Raw genomic sequence first — 24,669 nt, forward strand, 5'->3', positions numbered from 1 at the left:
TTCAGCCAGATCCGAATGCCTTAAGGGCTGATTCTGAGGCCAGAGTGCTAATTAGGGCATCTGCCATTCTATGAGTCTGCTGTGTCTCCCGCTTCCCATAATGGATCGTTCTCTCCCTTTTTGATTCTATCAGATAGTATTAGCAGACACTAGTCTTGTCTATGTGATCCCTTTGACTCTTAGACCTATCAGTGTGATCAATGGTAAACTGAAATTGATCAGTTGGACTAGTGAGATGGCATTGGTACATGCCACCTTGATGGATTGTATTGGAATCCCCTGGCACATTTCTAACTCCACCATTTTGGGCAAGTCTGATTGAGCATGTCCCAAATTGTACATCTCCTCCCTCTCTTATTCCCACTCTTATATTTAATAGCAATCACTCTTCAGCTAAAATTTAAACACCCAAGAATAATTGTGTGTTAATTACAGTGTAACTCTGCCTTTCAAATAAATAAATAAATATTTTTTTAAAAGAAATGAAAAGCCTAGGTAAAATTTAAAATAAAACTTGGACCTAGATAGTAAAGCAGAGCAGATTAGTGGTTCAAATACCCAAATCTATAGCTATTGCTTTTTGAGAATATGGTGAAAATGCACAAGTACTCCTGTAGTGCAACAAACAAATACCAAGGAAAACCATAAAGCCAGGTGCTATAATAGGTGCAGCAGAGGCAGTGGTGGGGATTAGGGAGCATGGAAGAAGGCAAAGCCCTTTGATTGCGGCCTGGAGCTTGCTGGTTTAGCATCTTGACCTGTCATGTGGTCTTTAGCAAGTGGTTTAAACTTGTTACTTCAGTTTCATCGTCTCTGAAATAGCAGTAAAAATAGTACCACAGTTTTAAGAGCATACATGTTGGTAAAGTTAGTGTCGCCACAGAAGGAGGCAAGAATGAGGCTTGGGAAGAAGTTTGCTATAATCACAGGGCCTAGAGAGGGAGTCACCATTCGCCATGGGCAGGGCCAAAAGGGAAAGCACCAATGCTGGTCAAGAGGCAGGGGAAAGTCTAGGCCAGAGCCTTTTTGGGGTTTCTGAGGGAATAGAGGTAAGGCAGAATAAATAGTTTAGGATTGTTTCCTGAGGCTTTGGACTATAAGAGTGATCTGGAATTGCCTGGTAGCTAAGAGGATTTAGGGCAAGGGACATCCTAGTTAGGCATGTGAGAATCAGATAAGGAGGTTGGGGCTACTGACTTGGGACAATTTTGTTTGTACATGACAGCCATGTTCTCAGTTAAGCTCTTTGCTGTCTCTCAGAATTGTTTCACTGTAGGTCTCTAAGCCCCCAAATGCCAGAGCATCAAGAATATAGGAAATAAAAAAAATCATTATTATAATTGACCCCATGATGAATGGATGCCAGAGAGATACAGATTCAAGGAAGAACAGAACACTTGTCATAGTGTGAGGTTTAATGATTTAGTACCTACAGAATCCAATGACCCAAAATGGTCGTATTCTTCAATCTGACTTCGTAGGATTCTGAGGCAAAGAGGGAACACAGCTGTATCTGCGGTGTGGGCTGGGACCACAATAATCAAGGCCTTGCAGAAGACGTAGGAAAACTTGAAAACCTTGGGAAAGTTTGGAAAATGGTGCAAGCTGAGTGGCATATTGGAATTGTATGGAATAATTAAGCTGAAATGATGCATCCACATGATTTCCAAGAAGTTAATTCATTTTGTGAAATGTGTTAGTGTGTATAATATCAAATAGTTGAAAAATTATTTATAAAACTTTAAACATCTGTACTGGTTTGGTTAGCATTTTGTTGATACCCAGGACATAAAAGGAAATACACTAATAAGGGATGTTTTATTTATATAAGGATAGAGAGCTTCAGTTGGTTTTGTTGACATATGTTGGGGACAGCCATACTGTCTGCATCAAAAGTGACATTTGGGAAGCCATGGGTGTGACTCTGAAGGGCAAGTTTTGCCATCTCTGCCACCAGGTCTGTGAACCCAAGTTAATGGCAGTAGTGTTGGACTTGGATACACAAAACTTGGGTGTGAATCTGTCCCCACTTTCTAACCATGAGACTGAGCCATTCCATTGTAAGATGGGAACAATGATTTGACAGGCTGGTTGCAGCAATTCATGAGATAGTATTTCTGAAAGTAGTTTTAGTGAAAGCTCATTTTCAAAATGCTAGCTGCTTTTTTTTTTTTTTAAAGCTTTATTTGTTTATTTGAAAGGCAGAGTTGCAGAGAGGGAGAGTCAGATAGAGAGCTTCTATCCACTGGTTTACTTCCCAAATGGCTGCAACAGTTGAAATCAGGAACCAGGAACTCCACCTGGTCTCTGATATGGGTACAGGGGCCCAAGCACTTGGGCCATCTTCCACTACTTTTTCAGGCAGACTATCAAGTGTTCTGGATTGGAAGTGGAGCAGCCAGGACTCGAACCAGCACCCATATTAGATGTTGTTGTAGCAGATGGTGGCTTATCCTGCTGTACCACAGTACCAGTCCCCAAATCCATGGCTTCTGTTTCTAGTCATGGCTGACCCATAGGTATTCTTGAAATCTCACAAAGATCACTTTTGAAAGTTAGATAATTCACTCCTGCCACTAATGAGGACTCAATTGTTTGGTTACTTCATTGTATATACAAATGGGTAAGAGTACAGGCTTTACATTCTGTCTGATTTAGCTCCTCCAAGCCTTAATTCCCTTATGATTAAAATGGAAAAAAAAAATAGCATCATGGCCTGGGAAAGCAGCAGAAGATAGCTCAAGTGCTTAGGCCCTTGTACCCATTTGGGAGACCTGGATGAAGCTCCTGGTTCCTGGCTTTGGATTGGCCCAGCTTGGCTGTTGTGGCCATTTGGGGAATGAAACAGTGGATGGAAGACCTTTTTCTCTGTCTCTCCCTCTCTCTGACTGCAACTCTACCTCTCAAATAAATAAACAAAATCTTTAAAAAAATCTTTAAAAAATAAGAGCATCAATCTAATGGGCTATTGTGATAATTAAGTGTAATCACACAAGTAGATCACTTAGTTCAGTACTTGAGATACAATAATCACTCAATAAATGGTGGCAATGATTAGTATCATTTCATGTGCACTGAAAGACTTTGGGGTGAACTTTTGGTATTCAGATACAAACTAATCTACATCTCAGCAGAAGCAATGAGGAAAACTAGAAATGACTAATATTAAGTTACTATTGGTCAGAAGGTTTGCTGTGGGGATGAATGTTAGACCCATATCAGAGTGGCTGGGCTTAAGTAATGGCTCCCTCCTGATTCCAGCTTCCTGTTAATGCACACCCTGGGAGGCAGCAGGTGATGGCTCAAGTGGTTGGGTCTCTGCCAAGAACTAGACTTATGAGGATTAATTTCCTGGGTCACATATGGGTCTCCCATATAAGTAACAGGAGCCCAAGCACTTGGGCTGTCTTCTGCTGCTTTTCTAGGCATATTAGCAGGTAGCTAGATTAGAAGAGGAGCAGCCAGGACCTGAACTGGCATTCTGATATGGGATGCCAGTGTCACAGATGGTGGCTTATCTTCTGCCATAGTGCTGACCCCAGACAAGGAAGTCTTTTATAACTTCAACAAGGCTCTATTGTAGCTGAGCCTGTTTCTTTGAGAAAATATAATAATAAAAACCTATTGACTTTTTATAATTTTCAAAACCACACAAAATTACTTACCTTTCTTGATTAACAATGAGCTTTTATTGTTGGATTGGCAACTTAAAATAAACATAAAGAAAGTATTGTTTCTCTTAGATGGATATAATTTAAGAAAGAAATACTCTGGTGAGTGTTGGATTATGTAACTATCATATATCTTCATTTGTTAGGCACTGAAGTAGGTGTTTTAGGAGAACATAATTGTCCATAAACACTAATACTTACCTTGAGAAAATGTATTTAAAGCAGGTAGCCGACTTGACACTTGGCCATAGTTTCAAAATATTAATTACTTCTCTTCTTAATTAACTTATGAGTATTATGTGGAGATAAGACATATGGAAAAGAAAATTTAGTACAACAGGGTGGGCATTGTGGTGCAGTAGGTTAAGCTATGGCTTGAGACACCCCAATCCCGTATTAGAGTGCCAGTTCCAGTCCTGGCTCTTCCACTTCTGGTCCAGCTTCCTAGTGATGCATTCTGGAAATGCAGCAAATGACAAGTCAAGTACCAGGTCCCCTGCCACCCACATGGGAGACTTAGATGGAGCTTTGGGTTTCTGGCTTCAGCCTGGTCCAGCCCTGGGTGTATGTGGACATTTGGGGAGTGAAACAGCAGATAGAAGGTCCCTCTCTCTGTCACTCTGCCTTACAAGTAAATGAAAATAAAGAAAGAAACACTTAAAAAACAAACAAAACTGATCACTTGAGCTGTACGCAGGGAATGCTCTAGGAATTCCATTGGTTCATCCTTAAGGAAAGTTTTCATGGGAGGGTGGAATTGTAGTGTTTCTGGGTGCTGCAGAAGTTGTGAGCTAATGCCTGGTAATTAGCATTAGCTTGAAGCCAAATAGCTGGAAAAACATGTTCCAGGACATTGCAGATCAAATCAGACTTCTATAAAAAGAATCTGCTGGATGTTCAGCTGACAGAACATCAACCATAAAAGGATAGTTTAATGGATTTCAGTCATTATCTAAACAGAAAATCACAGAGCCAAGTTTATGTGCATTGTTAATCATAGGCTGTGAACCTGGTAGAATAAAGTGTAACTGAACCATCAGATGAGCTGTTTTTCTTTTTCTGATTTTTAAATCACAACATTTGATTTGTGAATCACTAGGAGAAAAAATGGTTGCTTGGAGCAGCCCCTGTAAAAGAAATGCATGCTCTTATTGGTGAAACAAAACCATGCTGCAGAGAATAGCTCTGGAGACAGGGAGTACTTTACAAACTCACTGAATTCCTTGCTTTTACTAATATTTGAATTCTAGGAGAAAACATGTCTCAATCTGAGGATTCTTGTGTTTATATTTGTGTTGGAATATGTGTATGTGTATCTTACTTTACTCAGTTGGTTCTTGAACTATTTTAAATCAAATTATCTTTGAAAATATTGAAAAAGATGGTATATCTTAGTCTAATGAAAATTTTAAGAAAGTAAGGATATATATTCATTAAACCAAATGGTTATAAAATAAGTAAATTTGGTAGTTTTCTGATATGTTCTTATACCAAATATACAAAAGGGAGAGTATCCCATTTATATTTACAACTATATAATATCCAATATCTAGAAATAACCTTAATAAGACATAATCAGGAATCAGATGAATAAAACTGGACCATTTGACATGATATAACAAAAATATTTGAACAAATGATAAAACATTTGAATAAATATTAAAAAAGACTTAGACAATGTAGGCTTACATTTTTAAAAAAAGGTTTATTTATTTGAAAGGCAGAGAGTTACAGAGAAGGAGAGTCAGAGAGAGAGAGAGAGAGAGAGAGAGAGAGATATCTTCCATCTATTGGGTCATTACCCAAATGTCTACAACAGTCGGGCTGGGTCAGGCTGAAGCCAGGAGCCAGGAAGTCCATGTGGATCTCTTACGCGGGTGGCAGGAGCCCCAGTACTTGGGTCGTCTTCCACTGTTTTCCTAGGTGCATTAACTGGGAGCTGGATGGGAAGTGGAATAGCCAGGACTTGAAACAGTGCCTAAATGGAATGCCAGCATGAAGGCCCAAGGTACACTTACTTGTTTTAATAAGAGGTTGATTCTCAACCCAAATGCCCATCAACAATAGACTGGATAAAGAAATTATGGGACATGTACTCTATAGAATACTATACAGCAGTCAAAAACAATGAGGCATTTGCAACAAAATGGAGGAATCTGGAAAACATCATGCTGAGTGAAATAAGCCAGTCCCAAAGGGACAAATATCATATGTTCTCCCTGATCGGTGACAACTAACCAAGCACCACAAAGGAAACCTGTTGAAGTGAAATGGACACTATGAGAAACAGTGACTTGATCAGCCCTTGTCCTGACTGTTGATGTACAATTTAAAACTTTACTCCTTTTAATATTTTTTTTTGGTTCTACTTAATACTATTGGTTGAACTCTGTAATTAACACACAATTATTCTTAGGTATTTAAATTTAATTGAAAAGTGATCGCTATTAAATATAAGAATGGGAATAAGAGAGGGAAGAGATGTACAATTTGGGACATGCTCAATCGGACTTGCCCAAAATGGTAGAGTTAGAAATGTGTCAGGGCATTCCAATACAATCCCATCAAGGTGGCATGTACCAATGCCATCTCACTAGTCCAACTAATCATCTTCAGTTCACAGTGGATCACACTGATAGGTCTAAGAGTCAAAGGGATCACATAGTAAGACTAGTGTCTGCTAATACTATCTGATAGAATCAAAAAGGGAGCGAATGATCCAACATGGGAAGCAGGATACACAGCAGACTCATAGAATGGCAGATGTCCTAAATAGCACTCTGGCCTCAGAATCAGCCCTTAAGGCATTCAGATCTGGCTGAAGAGCCCATGAGAGTATTTTAGGCATGGAAAGGCAAGCACTCTGGCAAAAAAAAAAAAAAAAAAAAAAAAAAAAAAAACTAAATGAAAGATCTCTGTGAGTGAGATCCCAGTAGAAAGAACGGGGCCATCAAAGAAGGAGGTACCTTTCTCTTAAGGAAGGAGAGAACTTCCACTTTGACTATGGCCTTGTCTAAATAAGATCGGAGTCGGTGAACTCAAAAGGCTTCCATAGCCTTGGCAACTCATGACAAGAACCTAGGGAGATTACTGATGCCATAAACAAGAGTGTCAAATTGTTAAATCAACAACAGGAGTCACTGTGTACTTAATCCTCATGTAGGATCTCTGTCCTTAATGTGTTGTCCAATGTGAAGTAATGCTATAACTAGTACTCAAACAGTATTTTACACGTTATGTTCTGTGTGGGTGCAAACTGTTGAAAACTTTACTGAATATATACTAAATTGATCTTCTGTATATAAAGAGAATTGAAAATGAATCTTGATGTGAATGGAATGGGAGAGGGAGCAGGAGATGGGAGGGTTGCAGTTGGGAGGGAAGCTATGGGGGGGAAAAAGCCATTGTAATCCATAAACTGTACTTTGGAAATTTATATTTACTAAATAAAAGTTAAAAAAAATAAGAGGTTGATTCTGTTTATATTTGCTCCTTATGTATTGTAGTATTAATCAAGATCCCCATTTCTTGTGTGAAGTTAGTGAGGAACTTGACAAAATGATCTTCAATTTCAATTTGATGAATAAATGAGTTAAGGATAGCTAAAAGAATTCTGAAAAATAAAAAAGTATTATGGAGCACTACCTTACCAATTGTTCAAATGTATCATGAAATTAAAACAGTATAGTAGGTGCCGGTGCTGTGGTGTAGCAGGTAAAACTGCTGCCTGCAGTGCCTGCATCCCATATGGGCACTGGTTCAAGTCTCAGCTGTTCCACTTCCAATCCAGCTGTTTTCTATGGCCTGGGAAAGCAGTAGAAGATGGCCCAAGTCCTTGGGCCCCTGTATCCTCATGGGAGACCCAGAAGAAGCTCCTGTCTTCTGATCGGCTCAGCTGCAGCCGTTGCGGCCATTTGGGTAGCGAACCAGCAGATGGAAGACCTCTCTTTCTGCCTCTGCCTCTGCCTCTTTGTAGCTCTGCCTTTCAAATAAATAAGTAAATCTTTTTTTAAAAAAAGTGTAGTAGTGAGTTAGAAATATATGAAGCAAAATGTACCACTATGTATTGGGATTTAGCATTTCAGAGTGTAACTTGAATCAGTGGGAAAAAGTATTAGTGAACAAATTTTTAGTATTCTTTACATCACTCATAACTTCTTAAAAAAAAAAAAAGAAAAACCTAAAAGAGGGGCTGGTGCCGTGGCTTACTTGGCTGATCCTCAGCATGTGGCGCCAGCATCCCATATGGGCACCGGGTTCTAGTCCTGGTTGCTCCTCTTCCAGTCCAGCTCTCTGCTGTGGCCTGGGAAAGCAGTGGAGGATGGCCCAAGTGCTTGGGTCCCTGCACCCGCATGGGAGACCAGGAAGAAGCACCTGGCGTCTGGCTTCCATTTGGGGAGTGAACCAACGGAAGGAAGTCCTTTCTCTGTGTCTCTCTCTCACTGTCTATAACTCTACCTGTCCAAAAAAAAAAAAAAAAATGTGGACCGATTTTAAGCCTAGCATTATGGTAGAAAGGCCATTCTAATTGTGTCATGAAAGACAAACAGTTTTAAAAAAAAAACAGGATAATAATGTAAATACTTAATAACTAACTTAATAAATAACTTAAATACTTCTGTATAACCAAGTGAAGGCAAAGGATAAATGGCTAGTAGAGAAATACATTTTCCACAGATGTGATTAACAGAAACCTACTCTCATTAATATACAAAAATTTCTTACAAGTTGGTTAGAATGTACACCCCAACTTAAATGTGCAAAACAAAATTATAGCACACACTGGAGATACATTTTTGTTCAAGAAAATTAATGGGATATCAAAGTCAGAAGAATAGAACTAACATAAAACTTCATACAAAAGAGAATTCTTATTAGTGGGATAATAATATGTTTTTGTCATGGCACTAACTATATTGCATTGTTTACAAAAATTCTAATGTGTACTGAATGTGATTCTAATATTTCATAAAGTTCTTTTTAAATTAAACTTTAAAAAAAACTAAACAAGGAAGATATTTTTATTTTTAGTTCCTGTATTTGAGAAGTCCAGGTAATATGCTAACTTCAGACATGATTGAATCCAAGGGCACAAACTTTATCCTCGATACTCAAGTCTTCCTGTATTTGGACCCTGCTTCTACTTGCACAAGCTTCATTTTCTGAATGGTACATCTGATATAGTGGCCCTGTGGGTTGGAGCCTTCCATCTGATGAAGCTTAGCAACCTCAGAACCAACAGCATCTCCTCTCCTAGAGTTTAGTAAAACTGACTTTGATTTGAGTATCACTGCACCAACTTGAATGACATGACCATTTCTGAACCAGTCTTTATAGTTTAAGAGATGATTGTGCTCATGGATCAGGTCTGAATTTTATGTCCACCCATGAAATTGAAGGTTGACTTTGGCCACTTGAGCCACTGGATTGAAAATCCAGGTGGGTGGTTCCAATTAACATCAGGGAGTTGTTACAAGGAAATGGAATGGATGCTGGGCAGTATATGAAACTTTTGATTTTGAGATATTGTGGATTCATATGTACTTGCAAGAAATAATATATAGATATCTTTTTATCTAGTTTTTCCCAATGGTAATATTTTACAGAATACTTTTACTATGTCAGAACCAGAAGACTGACGTTGATAGAGTAATTAATATAGAGCATTTCCATTACCACAAGGCTACCTTGTGTTGTGCTTATAACCACATCCACTTTCCCTGCCCTTTCATCATTCTAAATGCCTGAGACCCACTAATATGTTCTGAATTCCCATAACTATAAAAATATTATATAAATGTAATCATACTATTTTTATCCTTATGGGAATGACTTCTTTCTTTTTTTAAAGGATTTATTTATTTATTTGAAAGGCAGAGTTACAGAGAGGCAGAGGCAGAAGGGAAGATAGAGAGAGAAAGAGGAAGAGAGAGAGGTTTTCAATCCGCTGGTTCGTTCCCCAAATGGCTGCAATGACTGGAGCTGAGCCAATCCATAGCCAGGAACCAGGAGCTTCTTCCAGGTCTCCACATGGGTGCAGGGGCCAAGCACTTGGGCCATCCTCTGCTGCTTTCCCAGGCCATTAGCAGGGAGCTGAATCAGAAGTGCAGTAGCTGGGACTCAAACAGGTACCCAAATGGGACTCAACATTTCAGGTAGTGGCTTAATCTGCTATGCCACAACACTGGCCTCAGTGGGCAATTATTGTTCTTTAATATTTACCTTAATGATTCATTAGGTTGATAAGCTAAAGGAATTTCAAGCAAAATTTCACAAAGCATAAAATCTTTGGATTTTTTTAAAAAATGTATTTTTGATTTGAAAAGCAATGAGATAGAGAAAGAGATCTTTCACGCACTGGTTCATGCCCCAAATGCTGCAACAGCCAGAGCTGGGACAGATTGAATCCACAAGACTGGAACTCAGTCCAGTACACCCTTATGTGTGGCAAGCACTAAGTACTTGAGCCATCTCCTGCTGCCTCCCAGGATGTGCATTTGCAGAAAGCTGGAATTGTGAGCAGAGATGGGGCTTTACCCTAGGCTTTCATATGGGATGTAGGTGTTCCAGGAAGCTTCTTAACCATTGTGCCAAAGGCCTGCTTCATCTTTGCAAATTTTGATGTATGCCAACTGGACCACCTTAGACTTTTGACTGTATTCTCTAAGATTGAAATTTATTTTCTTTGAATTATTATGTGTTGCTTATAAATACAATGAGTTAAAAAGCGATTAAAGCAATTTTCTGCTGAAAGATGCTCTTAAGCAGAGGTATGATTTAAAATTCATTTTATTTTTAAAAATTTATTTGGTTTTCCTGTAGCAAAGAATGACCCCCCCCCCGAGTTAAAAATAGTTGCAGTCTGATAATAAATGTTTTTGAGAAGTAATTTATCATAGTAAATTATGAACTTTACTTTTTTGCAATAGATTCACACCAACACAGAATTTTTAAACACATCTTTATTTGAGCAGAAAACATTACTAATATGGCTTAGCTAAGCTGACTGACAAACTGTGTAATGTGCATCCACTTCCATAAAACAATTTTACTATAGGATCTCACACCCTTCAAAAACAGAGTAGGAAGTTGTAACAATGTCAGAGAACCTGAACAATACCTATAGTGGTATTATTATAATTTAATAGTTGTTGAGTACTAGCAGTGAGACAGACTTTCTATCAATCACAGCAGGAGAGCTTGTTCCAGTCTTCTAAATAGCCACTCTGCATATCAAACTAGTACTGGGATGTTTGTTTCTTTACAAAAACAAAGCACAAGATGTTGTCATTTGGGAATGGATGCAATGACTAAATAAAAGCTCAAATTTAAATCTACTATAAATTACATATCATAGTTAGTGAATAACTTTTTAAGAGATTTTCTTTATTTGAGAGGTAGAGTACAGACAGAGACAGGGAGAGACAGAGAGGTCTTCCTTCTGTGGGTTTACTCCCCATAAGGCTATAACAGCCAGAGCTGGACTGATCCAAAGCTAGGAGGAAGGAGCTTCCTCCAGGTCTCCAACATGGCTGCAGGTACCCAAGCACTTGGACCCCCTCCACTGCCTTCCCAAGCCACAAGCAGAGAGCCGGACCCCCCAATGGCCGCTGCGGCCGGCGCACCGTGCTGATCCGAAGCCAGGAGCCAGGTGCTTCTCCTGGTCTTCCATGCAGGTGCAGGGCCCAAGCACTTGGGCCATCCTCCACTGCCTTCCCAGGCCATAGCAGAGAGCTGGCCTGGAAGAGGAGCAACCGAGATGGAATCCGACGCCCCAACCGGGACTATAACCCGGTGTGCCGGCGCTGCAAGGTGGAGGATTAGTCTGTTAAGCCATGGCGCCGGCCTAATTTTCTTATTTTAAACAAGTTATTTATTTATTTGAAAGGCAGAGTTAGAGGCAGAGGCAAAGGCAGAAAGCGAGCGAGCGAGCGAGCGAGCGAGAGAGAGAAAACTTCTATTTGCTGATTTACTTCCCAAATGGCTGCAATGACCAGAGCTGAGCTGATCTGAAGCCAGGAGTCAGGAGCTGCTTCCAGGTTTCCCACATGGGTCCAGGGGCCAAGCACTTGTACCATCTTCCACTGCTTTCCCAGGCCATAGCAGAGAGCTGGATTGGAAGTAGAGTGGCCGTGTCTCGAAATAGTGGTGCCTATATGGGATTCCAGCACTTGCAAGCAGTGGCTTTACCTGCCATGCCATGGTTCTGGCCCCACCAGTGAATAATTTTTGATTGGTTGAGCTAGCCATAGGTTACTTACACTTAAAATGTCATCAACCAGTTCAAATAATTAATTAGAGTAAATGTTAATCACTTAGCATATGAAGAGCTAAGTGCAGAAAAGACATGAAGATAGGAAAGTGTGACTGGGGCAATGGTGAATGCCCATTGGGACTGAACTGTAAGCACAGTGCAGAAGATATTGACTAGGATAGTTTAGCTGCAGGTAACTGAAAACATGACTGTCAGTGGGTGAAATAAGTGGGAGCTTATTCTCCTCACAAACAAAAAGCCATATGATAGGCAATTGCTGGCATTACTTCCATTCATCATGATGCTATCAATGATACAGACTCTTTCTAGTTTTCCATCTTGTCTTTGCTCCCTTGGCTGGCTTTTCTATCTTTTGCTGGAGCCCCTGTGGTTTTCAATATGGCTACCACAACACTTAACTATCATGTCCATACGGGAAGCAGAGGGAAGAGAGAAGGAGAGGTTCTGGTGACGTATGTCCCTTTGATTAGGAAATATGGGAATATGATTCTTAACTGCAAAGGAGGTTGGAAAAGTAACTGTTAAAGGGAAAGAACACGGTGACTATTGCCACTTAGAATCAGCATGTTGGGGCTGGCACTGTGGTAAAGTCAGTAAAGCCACTGCCTCAGTGCCGGTTATGGGTGCCAGTTCGAGTCCTGGCTGCTCCACTTCCAATCCAGCTCCCTGTTAATGCGCCTGGAAAAGCAGTGGAGGGTGGTCTAAGTCCTTGGGCTCCTGCACCCATGTGGGAGACCTGGAAGTAGCTCCTGGTTCCTGTCTTTGGATTGGCCCAGCTCTGGCTGTTGTGGCCATTTGGGGAGTGAATCGGCAAATGGAAGATTTCTCTCCTCTCCCTCCCTCCCTCCCTCCCTCCCTGCTTCTGCCTCTGCCTCTCTGTAACTCTGCCTTTCAAATAAATAAATAAATCTTAAAAAAAAAAAAAAGAATGAGTGTCACTGCCTGTAGAGACAGGCTTTGAGTACAGCAAAAGGGTGGATGGATGCTGGTGAGTGGTTTATAATCTCCTGTAGAGGCAGAGGAAAATGGAGGTGGTAAAGGCTTTATCAAAAATTATGGAATATTTAATATGAGACTCCAGTTAAGAAAGTGAGTGGTTGTCTCAAACCAAAGAACATTTCTAGGGTTTCAATTGTATAGTGCTTGTGAGAATTTTCCTGGTATTTTGATATGTTTGTGAGATAGGCCTTAAAATGGGAGATTTTTGCAAACTATTTCACAAAATAAGGAATATGTAGGAAACAATGGGCATATTTACCTACCAGGAACCAGAACTATTTTGGAACACACTGTATGGATGCAGAATTCCATCAGGATTGGAGGTTGGCAGATCCAGGTATCTCCAACAACCTGCCAGAGTCAAAACCCTCTAACCCATGGTCCTTATGAGGATTTATGAACCTATCTGACACATGCGTACTCAGTGCTTCATGTCTCAATATTGACACTCAGACGCTTTTGAAATGCTCTTTGTTTTTCTATACACAAAATTTTCATGTGTGTCACAATGTTAAGTTAAAGTGTCCATTTAATTAATTCTCTTAAATTGTATTTCACATATTTAAATACTATTAATCTTTGGCAAAATGTGGCAGATATTAAGGGATCTAAAATATAATGATTTACAATATTTTGCAGAGAAAAAATCATTTTCAGGAAAGCGTTATGAAGACATTCTCTGATGGTTTAACCAGATAGTTTTCTATTAACAAATATGCAGGCATATGGGAATGAACCACAGATCTGGTGGTAAAGTCACTTCTATTTTAGTATCACTTGGTGCTAATTTTTAGTGATTATATGAATTGGTTAAATTTCACAAATTGGAGGTTTGTTTCCTTTTTGTCATTGTTGATTTTTTTAACACAAAAATATTCTTGTTTTGAAATTTTATCTATGAGGGATAGAGAGTGAAGGGTCAGGGAGAGAAAAAGAGGGAGAAGGAGAGAGATCTTCTATTCACTAATTCACTTCCCAGATTCCTGTAGCATTTGGGGCTGGGTCAGGCTAAAGACAAGAGCAGGGAACTCTATTTGGCAGAAACTCAAGCCCTGATCCATCATCTGCCTACCAGGCATATTAGTAGGAAGCTGGATGTGAAGCTGAGGTGAGACTTGATCCCAGGCACTCTGATGATATGGGATGTAGGTATCCCCAGTGGAGGGTCACCCTACCATGCCACAAAGCCCACCCCGTCATTACTGGTTTCATTTACTTTGTAATAAGCTCTAGATCTTTGCAAGAAAAAGGACTACTACTGACATCATTTTGTAAAAGTTGTAGTCCATTATGGCTTGCTTATTTACAAATGAAAGCACACAGGATATACATAGATTCAGAAGCATGTTCAGGAAAGAGGGGGAGATAAATTATGCCTTGATTTGTTTCTGTTATTCTATGTTGGTTTCCTGTGAAAAAGCATGAAAATGTGGTGATTCATTAAGCCTTGGTAATCAGGGAGTGGAGTCCCTTTGGCCATTGCACATCTAGATACACAATCATATAACTATTGCTAAGACAGATTTAATCAACAGGAACCAAGGCTTGAGGCAATGACAGATAAACAGAGGTACAAGTACTAATGGCATTGTAATGAGAAACATCTGGTGATTTTTAGCTTACCTAAATGCATTTTTTTTCAAGTTTCCTGTATTACCATTTTTCCTCTTCTGTTTTTAAAATTTATTTATTTATTTAAAAGGCACAGCAAAATTAGAGAGAGAGAGGTCTTCTATTTGCTGATGTACTTCCAAAATACCTGCAAAAGCCAGTGCTAGGACAGGCCTATACTGAGAGCCTGGAACTCTATCCAAATTTTCCACATGGGTAGCAGGAACTCACATATTTGAGCCATCATTCCCCTCCCAGGGTAAGCATTGGTAGGACGATAGAATGGGAAGTGGAGTGGGGATGTGAACCCTGGGACTCCATTGTGGGATACAGGCATCACAAGCAGCATCTTAAGTGCTGAGCCAAATATCTGCTCTCCACCTGCATGCCCCCTCTCCCACCCACGTTACCGTTATTACATTGATTATGCCACCATTATATGGAGTATTGTTCTGCTATATCCACTAGAAATGGAGGACTTTTGTAGTTGAGGGCTAACTAATACAGCAAAGATCCCAGACTGTACATTTTGTTAGTAAGTGACACAGTTAACAATAAAGGTATTTCTCCTTTTATTTAATAGAAAGTGTCCTTTAGTTGCTTGGCATGCCAGCAGCCCATAATAATCATTTGCCTGCCTGCTGTGTGGTAATTTGTGATGCCTTAATACTTGTCTTTGCTAAAAAAATCAGAGTGTCTTTTTAGGGTCTCTGATAAAACTGGACAGAAGTAGCTGCAGCCAGTGACGAGCCCATGTGGATCAACTCACACTAACCGGAGAGTTACCTTCTGGTTCACTACAACATTAAGTGGCATGGCTCTGATGATGCTTTGGCAGCCATCTTTGAGCATATGATATGTGTAAAGGCATGATTTGTCAAGGAATGTGCTGAAAGGACTTTCCCCATCCCTTTTTCTGCATCTATTATGTCTATCACTAAATTTCTTCCATTTCTGCTCCATTTATGCTAACTCCATTAATTCCCAAACTTCTATTGAGTGGGGAGATGGATTTTGGTTTTGTTGTTATTTTGCCCTGTCTCCTTACAAGCCAGTAAAAATAAATCTCTTTCTCAGGAGATGCAGTAAGTGCTTCTTTTTTTTTTTTTTGAGATTTTTTTTTTTATTTAATGAATATAAATTTCCAAAGTACAGCTTATGGGTTACAATGGCTTCCCCCTCCCAAAATTTCCCTCCCACCCACAACCCTCCCCTTTCCCGCTCCCTCTCCCCTTCCAATCACATCATGATTCATTTTCAATTCTCTTTATATACAGAAGATCAGTTTAGTATATATTAGGTAATGATTTCAACAGTTTGCCCCCATATAGTAACACAAAGTGAAAAAAAAATACTGTTGGAGTACTAGTTATAGCATTAAATAAGAGTGTACAGTACATTAAAGACAGAGATCTTACAATATATATTTTTTTAAAAAAATTAATTTTCTATGCCATTTCCAATTTAACACCAGGTTTGTCCTTTTTTCATTTCCAATGATCCTTATATACAGAAGATCAATTCAGTATATAATTAGTAAAGATCTCATCAGTTTGTACCCACTCAGAAACACAAAGTGTAAAAATACTGTTTCAGTACTAGTTATAGCATCACTGCACATTAGATAACACATTAGGGACAGATCCCACATGGGATGTAAGTACACAGTGACTTTTTTTGCTGACTTAACAATTTGACACTCCTGTTCATGGCGTCAGTAATCTCCCTAGGCTCTAGTCATGAATTGCCAGGGCTATGGAAGCCTTTAGGGTTCGCTGACTTTGATCTTATTCAGATAGGGTCATAGTCAAAGTGGAAGTTCTCTCCTCCCTTCAGAGAAAGGTACCTCCTTCTTTGATGGCCCTGTTCTTTCCACTGGGATCTCACTCCCAGAGATCTTTCATTTAGGTCTTCTTCTTTTTTTCTTTTCCATGGTATCTTGGCTTTCCATGCCTACAATACTCTCATGGGCTCTTCAGCCAGATCCAAATGCCTTAAGGGCTGATTCTGAGGCCAGAGTGTTGTTTAGGACGTCTGCCATTCTATGAGTCTGCTGTGTATCCCACTTCCCATGTTGGATCTTTTTGCAAGTCAGAGTTACACAAAGAAAGGAGAGGCAGAGAGAGAGAGAGAGAGAGAGGTCTTCCATCCGATGGTTCACTCCCCAATCGGCCACACCAGCTGGAGCTGCGCCGGTCTGAAGCCAGGAGCCAGGAGCTTCCTCTGGGTCTCCCACGTGGGTGCAGGGGCCCAAGGACTTGGGCCATCCTCCACTGCTCTCCCAAGCCACAGCAGACAGCTGGATCAGAAGTGGAGCAGCTGGGCCTTGACACACCCACATGGGATGCCAGCGCCTCAGGCCAGGGCTTCAACCCCACTGTGCCACAACGCCAGCCCCAGTAAGTGCTTCTTTAATGACTGTAGTGTGTGTGCAAGTAGGGAAGCCTGGTCCTTGCACAATCATACACAGATCTACCTTTAAGGATTGTGGCTCTATGTGAGTTCAGTGGTTCACCTCAACAATCTCTGCATGTCTAAGTTTCATGTGGAATAATTTCACTTCCTAATTGGGGTTCTTTTTATCTTTTGTTTCTGGGGTATGCGGATCACTCTTTTTTGATTTTCAGTGAATTGTTTAAAAATTTAAATCCAGATGTGTTTTTATTACTAATGATGGCATTGGTTTGTTAGACACACACAGGAGGATTGAAATCACAGGGTGTGGCTTTAAGGGTTGTGGGGCAGAACGAAGCATGTGGCCAGACTGAATCCAGTTGCCAAGAGCTTCATTCAGGTTTCCCACATTGGTGATGGGGTTCCAAGAACTTGGGCCATCTTCTACTGCTTTGCCCAGGTCATTAGCAGGGAGTAGGATTAGAAGGGGAGCAGCTCAGACTTGAACCGGCACCCATGAGGGATGCTGAGGTGCAAGCACCAACTTTACCTGGCATGCCAAAGCACTGGCCCTTACATGTGCCCTTTATCTCAGGATTGGTTTAATGAGTCCACAAGAGAATAGCCCTATCTGATGATACTTCCCACAAAGAAGCTACCAACATATTTGTAGCTGTATGAAGTTGTTTCTGTTTTGGAGAGTGCTGAATTCTTTATAAATGACGTTGATCCATTAGGAATTGTGTAATAAACATAGCAAGGATTTTCAAATTACCTGTATTTATTTAGGTAAATGTGGAAATCTTCTAAGAAAATCTATACTTATTAGTTGGGAAGAGAGGTGGGAAGAGCCTTCTTAGGAATGATTTGTTAGAAATTTGCTCCCTGGAGTCCATGTTTTGCTTATAGTAAAGGAAAAACACCTTTCTTACAAATTTAAGAGTCTTGGATTAGAATTTTGTATGTGTTATGGGATGCTGATGATAAATGGAATGATAAATGTGAATTGTTCATTTAGGGTAAAAATAACCTTGGTTATGGGATTCTGTAAATTGCTTGACATGACATGTTCTAGGTTATACTTTAAGCTTGCCTGCCTTCAAATATATTTTAAATAGCAAAGCTATATATAAGTAAGCCCTTTTAATTTGAATGACTGGATCCAGGAGTAATGCACACCATATCCATCATCTTATATGTCTAATTTAGCTGGACTGAAACAATGCTTACACTTTTGTGATGGGATTAACATTTGGACATTCTGCCAGCTGTCTAGCTGTAGGCATTCTGTAGCTTTTAGAGTCCTTAGAACTCATTCCTATTTTAGGGAAGTCTTGGCTTGTTTTACGGGAAAGTAAACACCAGATCTTGTTCACTGCAGGTCATTATCTTCTAGCTAATGTGTTTGAGGAGCTTGTTGAAAAAGTTGATGCGCGTGCCTATGTGTGTGTGTGTGTGTGTAGGGGGTTGGATAATTTTGGATGCCACAGGTGGCTCCTTGTTTTACCTGGCTTGTTGAATCACCTTGTAGAAAACAGCCATATCCTGTTGATCAAGTTTCTTTAACACCCTTTTTCTCAATACTCTCCACAATGCACTAGCTATTATTTTCTTCTGTGTCAACATGTCTTCTTTCTTAAGCATGGCAAATAAGGCAACCTCCCTTCAAATGCAATCTAACCCCTTAAGGGAAAATATTTTGGTCATCATTTATGTGGGTAATTACATGTATTCCTGCTGTAATTTACTAAATTATAGGAAGTTTAATTTTTCTTGGTTGTGAGTTTTGATCATAGAAAGTTGTCCAACCAGTTCTTAGATCTATTTAACTTTTGAGTTTAAATTGAAGCTTTATTTTCCCCTCCATTATAAATGAAATGGATGGTAGATGGGGTAGAAGAGTTTAAACTTGAAACAGAATGAGTGTCTTTTAGGCAATTTTGATTTAATCTGAGTTTTGTTTTTATTGATGCTTTAAAATTCCCCACCTTAGCTGGGATTCGGTAAATGACTATTACAAGTCTTACAAAATATTTCTTGTAAGAATGTGATTTAGGCTATTTCCATTTTCCCATCGTGTGCTGATTTATAAACAAAAGTTTTTATGAAATATAAGTAAAGAAGTGGTAAATTTTAATCATGCTTTGTTCTGGAAATAATTTTTTTCTTTAATAAAAATAACATTTTTTCTCTTGAATAATTCATATATTTTGCTACCAAAATGTCTTCTGCATAAGAGAAGTTAAATAATTATATGGTTTTAGCAAAGTCAGTGTAAAGCTGAAAGTTGTTTGAGGGCAGTCTTTGTGGATATTAAAATTTCCCATGTGAGGTGTAAGCAGAGTCTTCGGAAGGCATTTATTAGAGAGAAAGAGAGGGAGAGAGAGAGAAATGAAAGAACGAACAAACTCCTTCTGCTGGTTTAATTCCTAAATGCCTGCAGCAATCTTTGCTGGAACTGAAGCTGGGAACGGAAAGCCAGGAACTCAATCCAGTTCTTTCACAAGGGTGGCAGGAAACCCAATTGCTTGAGCCATGCTTTTTAGAGTCTGCGTTAGCAGGAAACTTAGAGTCAAGAGCCAGAGCTGAGAATTGAATGCAGGTACTCTGGTCTTCAGGGGTCTTAAATGCTAGGCTGTTAATGTAAGACCAGTCATTTAATCAACAGTCAACTGAAGAAAATACATTCTTCTTGCCTAAACCTTTCTTGTAGGAGATAATGGAGTGGATAACTTATTAGTGTCAATAACTCTTCAGTTTTTATTTTGAGAAATTTCTGCCTGTTTTTTTCTCCATGTGCTCTTATAATTTCTCATCTCTTCCAGAACAATGATGTAAAATTTTCTATATGATATCTTTTTGGCCTGAATGGACTATGTGTTTTCTTTCTCTAAACCAATAGTTTATTTTGTTACTAAGTTAACTTACCTATTTAATTTTGTTAATATCTGTTTATTAATGATTATTAAGATAATGTTAATTTTAAAAGTAGTAATGCATAGATAAATAAAGAATGCATGCCCATTGTAGATAAAATAAACCATGAAAAAAGCAATGGCTGTGAATAGTTGCAAATGTCTTATTTCTCCACATTGAAGTAAATAGATTCAAATTTCCATATGCTGATCAGGCTCTCTCCCTTGGGATTCCGCCTCCTCTAGGAATCTTGTAGACTTGCAGACCCATGTAGGAATAGCTCTGGTGACTATATATCTGTAGTTGGTACTACTATCATAATTTCCTGCCATATCCTTGTGGTCCTGCAAATCAATTGGGTCCTTTCTGACCATAATCAGTACACTAACAGAGAGCTGGATGTTGTTGTCTCTGGTGGTGGCTTAATTGCAGCACAATGCTGGACTCTGTCTTTTCAACTCTGGGAAATTCACTTAGTGATCTGAAATCTTTCTTTTATTTATTTTATTTTTTATTTTATTTATTTATTTATTTTTGACAGGCAGAGTGGACAGTAAGAGAGAGACAGAGAGAAAGGTCTTCCTTTGCCATTGGTTTACCCTCCAATGGCTGCTGCGGCTGGCGCACTGCGCTGATCCGATAGCAGGAGCCAGGTGCTTATCCTGGTCTCAGAGATGTAAAAATTATTCATATTTTTGGAATACCTTGTGATGTTTTGCCACATATATACATTGTGTAATGTTCAAATCAAGATAAATATATCTATTTCCTAAATAGTCATCATTTCTTTATGATGAAAACTCTTTTCTAGGTTTTAACAAAAGTCCTATATATTATATTCTATATTATAATTATATATAATGTGTAATTATATATAATATAATATTATATGTAATATATATAATATATATTATTATATAATTTTTGTTATAATATTATAACATCCTACTGTGCAATAGAATACTAAAACTTCTTTATCCTATGTAACTATAACTCAGCACCCATTTGCAATCCTTTCCCAAACCCCTTGTGCCTGATTTTTCTTTATTAGCACTCAGATACACATGACTTTCTCAGGTGATCCTTCCTCCATTGGTAACTCTCTTGTATTTGTTTAACAAGGAACTAGAAAGGCAAGATACCAATGAAATCATTTGCGTGCTGTCCCTTTATTTAAGCAAATAACAATCATTCAATATTATTTGTTCCCCTGAGGGATAATTATCATCTGAGTTACTGTGCAAAGCAGCGACAGGGGTTCCTATCCACACTCAAGTACAAGTGACTGGTCCTTCTTGGAGTGTGCCATGGACATGTCTTCATGGTTCTGACACAACTTAAATGCAGTTATTTCCTTTCAGCCTACATTTCTCTGCATATTTGTATGTGTGTGTATATTATGTGCATATATAAAGTTTGTGTTTATAAATACTGAGTGTTTTTATATCCAAAATTCATGTGTTGAAACAAACTCTAATTCCCAATGTTATGATATTGGATATGGGGCCCTCAGGAAGGAATGAGGTCATGATGGTGGAATATACTTGAATGGAATTAGTGGGCCTATAAGAAATACAAGACAGAGTGTTTTTCTTTGTATTTTCCACTATTTGAGGATACAATAAGGAGATTTTAAACCAGAAAGAGGACCCTTGTCAGAACCTAACTATGTGTGCACTCTGGGCCTTGTATTTGGGCTCTGTTTAAGACATGCAGTCAATGGTATTTTTGTTACAGCAGCTTAAAGTGATAACTAAGACAATGTAACTTTATAGCTGGATATTTTATGCCCTAGATTCAGGCGTCTGATACTTTTAATGCCCTAGGTTCGTACACAGAGGCAATCAAATGATCTTACCTGGCATATCTTTGGTAAGCAGAACTTAGATTTTCTCAAAGGAAACTTGCGCAACCAATTTATTTAGATGTTATATAGGAATAGACTTCCTATGGAGAAACTTTGATCTTGAGGCACTTTTCCTTTTCAGTTTAATTGTTATTAAAATCTGCAGGGTGGAGATGGAATAATGCTGAACAAATTCAGGTGTCAATGAAGTAAAAAGAAATGCTGACATGTAATAAAGCCAATATCCAGGAAGTGTGATTGAGACTAAGGGACAGAAAAAGTATCAAGGGAAAGTTTGTTCTGGTTCTGCAAGTGGCTTTACTCAACATCAGACTGATCCCTGTCATTTTGATAGCCAGCTTTCCTAGTAGAAGTGGGGGTATGAGTGAATCCAAAGAGCTACATCTTTGTCAATTCATGTCATATTCTTGGCATAGGTTATCCTATCTCATAGTTAAAAGCTCTTAACATTTTCTAAGATGGTCAGTTTTGAATATATGACTTTAGGATATGTAAGGAACAGAATATAGGTGTGGAACCAGAGAGACCTTTGTTCAAATCCAGTTTTTTCCTTCTGGCTGTGTGATTTTGTCCAAATTATTTAAACTTTCAAATTATTGAAATTAAACTTTATGAGCCTCAAATCATTCCTCTGCAAAACAATGATGTTCATACTTGCTTTGCAGGATGCCAGTGAGAGTTAAATAAGATAATGACATTAAAGAATCTCGGTACTAACAGGCAACCTACATGGGGTAGTTATTGTAATGCTTTCAATGTTGGCAAATTAATTCTTCAACCTCTCATTCCAGCAGGATTTTAATTTATTCTATTCTTGCGGAAGTTAAATAAGGCACAGTTTTTTGATGATTTTTAAAGGTCCTTCTTGTTTTAAACAAGATACCCAAAGGAAAAAGAGCCAAAAATAACCCCCACCTGTGATACCAATCTTTCTGCAAATATTATTGCTCAATTGTTGGTTGGCAACATTGCTTTAGCTTAAAAAAACACTATAGAAATGCAACATGTTAAAGCAAATATTCCAAGTAAACAAAAAGCTTTTATAACTCTCAGAGGTCCATATGGGCAACAACACAATGTGATACTTTTTAAAAGAAATAATAGCAATTTTAATAAGTTTGGTTCTTGAAATATTAAGTTTACACACACAGTATTCCCTTCAAGGTAGTTTGAAAGTAGGGAAGATAATTAACATAATTATTTGAAAAATAAACCTTGAAGGATGAGGGCATTCATGGTTCTCAGAACAAAGTTGGCCCTTTGCTTGATGTCTGTGTTAGCTCATGTCATGGAGTGAGCTAATCTTTTATCAGGGGATTTTTGCTTGTATGTCTTAAAGGACAAGTGAATTTAGCATTTGAAATACTTGAATAGTATATTTTAATCAATTGTGACATATTAGTGTTTGTTTCAAAACTACTTAATATATTTTTATCTTTATGCAAGTAATGTATGTTCTCATTAGAAAAGTTGGAATATATTGATAAATAAAAAAAAAGAAAAATAAAGCCATAATCCCCTAGAAGCAACTACTCAATACATTTGCCTTTTTAGAAATGCATTTACGCACACACACATACATATATATATAAAATAAAACCAGTCACATATTTGTAATTTCTGTTTTTCAATCTAGCCATGTATTTGAACACTTGTCTAGGTTACCTAATGTTTTATCTTTAAATACCACACAAACATAATTTATTTAACCTATATACTATTATTATTATTATTTTTTATTTATTTAACAGATAGAGTTAGACAGTGAGAGAGAGAAAGAGAGAAAGGTCTCTCTCCTGTTGGTTCACCCCCTAAATGGCTGCCACAGCCGGGGCTACGCCAATCCGAAGCCAGGAGCCAGGTGCTCCCTCCTGGTCTCCTATGCGGGTACAGAGGCCCAAGCACTTGGGCCATCCTCCACAACCTTCCCTGGCCACAGCAGAGATCTGGACTGGAAGAGGAGCAACCAGGACTAGAACCCGGCCCCCATATGGGATGCCAGTGCCGCAGGCGGAGGATTAACCAAGTGAGCCATGGCGCCGGCCCTGTATACTATGATTTATCTTTTATCTTTTTACTAATTTTCACCCACTATAAATAATATTTCTGCAAACATTTCTTGTGAATAACCCATTGCACACGTGTGTGATTTTTGTTTAGAATGAAATTGGGGGTCTGAGGTGATATACAAAGCCTTAGAAATGTTTGAGGAAAATAACAAATTGCTTCTGAAAATGGAGTTATAAAATGATGCTCGTTCCTCTGTCATTGAGAGCATGTCGTACCAAGTCTTCAACACTGCTGGTTATTATTTCTTTTGAAAATGTTTACTAAAAAAAAAGTTTACTAAATTGGTAATGAAATACATACAATTTTATATCTGTCCTTAATTGTGTGACTGACTGTATTTTCCTTTATTTATCAGCTACACTCATGTAGTTATCCCTCATGAATGTATAAATGTTAACATGTCGGCCGGCGCCGCGGCTCACTAGGCTAATCCTCCGCCTTGCGGCGCTGGCACACCGGGTTCTAGTCCCGGTCGGGGCACCGATCCTATCCCGGTTGCCCCTCTTCCAGGCCAGCTCTCTCCTGTGGCCAGGGAGTGCAGTGGAGGATGGCCCAAAGTCCTTGGGCCCTGCACCCCATGGGAGACCAGGAGAAGCACCTAGCTCCTGCCATCGGATCAGCGCGGTGCGCCGGCCGCAGCGCACCTACCGCGGCGGCCATTGGAGGGTGAACCAATGGCAAAAGGAAGACCTTTCTCTCTGTCTCTCTCTCTCACTGTCCACTCTGCCTGTCAAAAAATAAAAAAAAATGTTAACATGTCAAAATGTAGTTGAATATAGAGAAAGAATATGCTAAGTGCTTTCCCTACTCTTTATCAAGTTAAGGTTTCACTTTCTCAGTGCTTCTTTGTACAACATATCAAAAAA

The sequence above is a fragment of the Lepus europaeus genome, chromosome 8 (assembly GCF_033115175.1).
Source record: "Lepus europaeus isolate LE1 chromosome 8, mLepTim1.pri, whole genome shotgun sequence".
NCBI classification, from domain to species: Eukaryota; Metazoa; Chordata; class Mammalia; order Lagomorpha; family Leporidae; genus Lepus; species Lepus europaeus.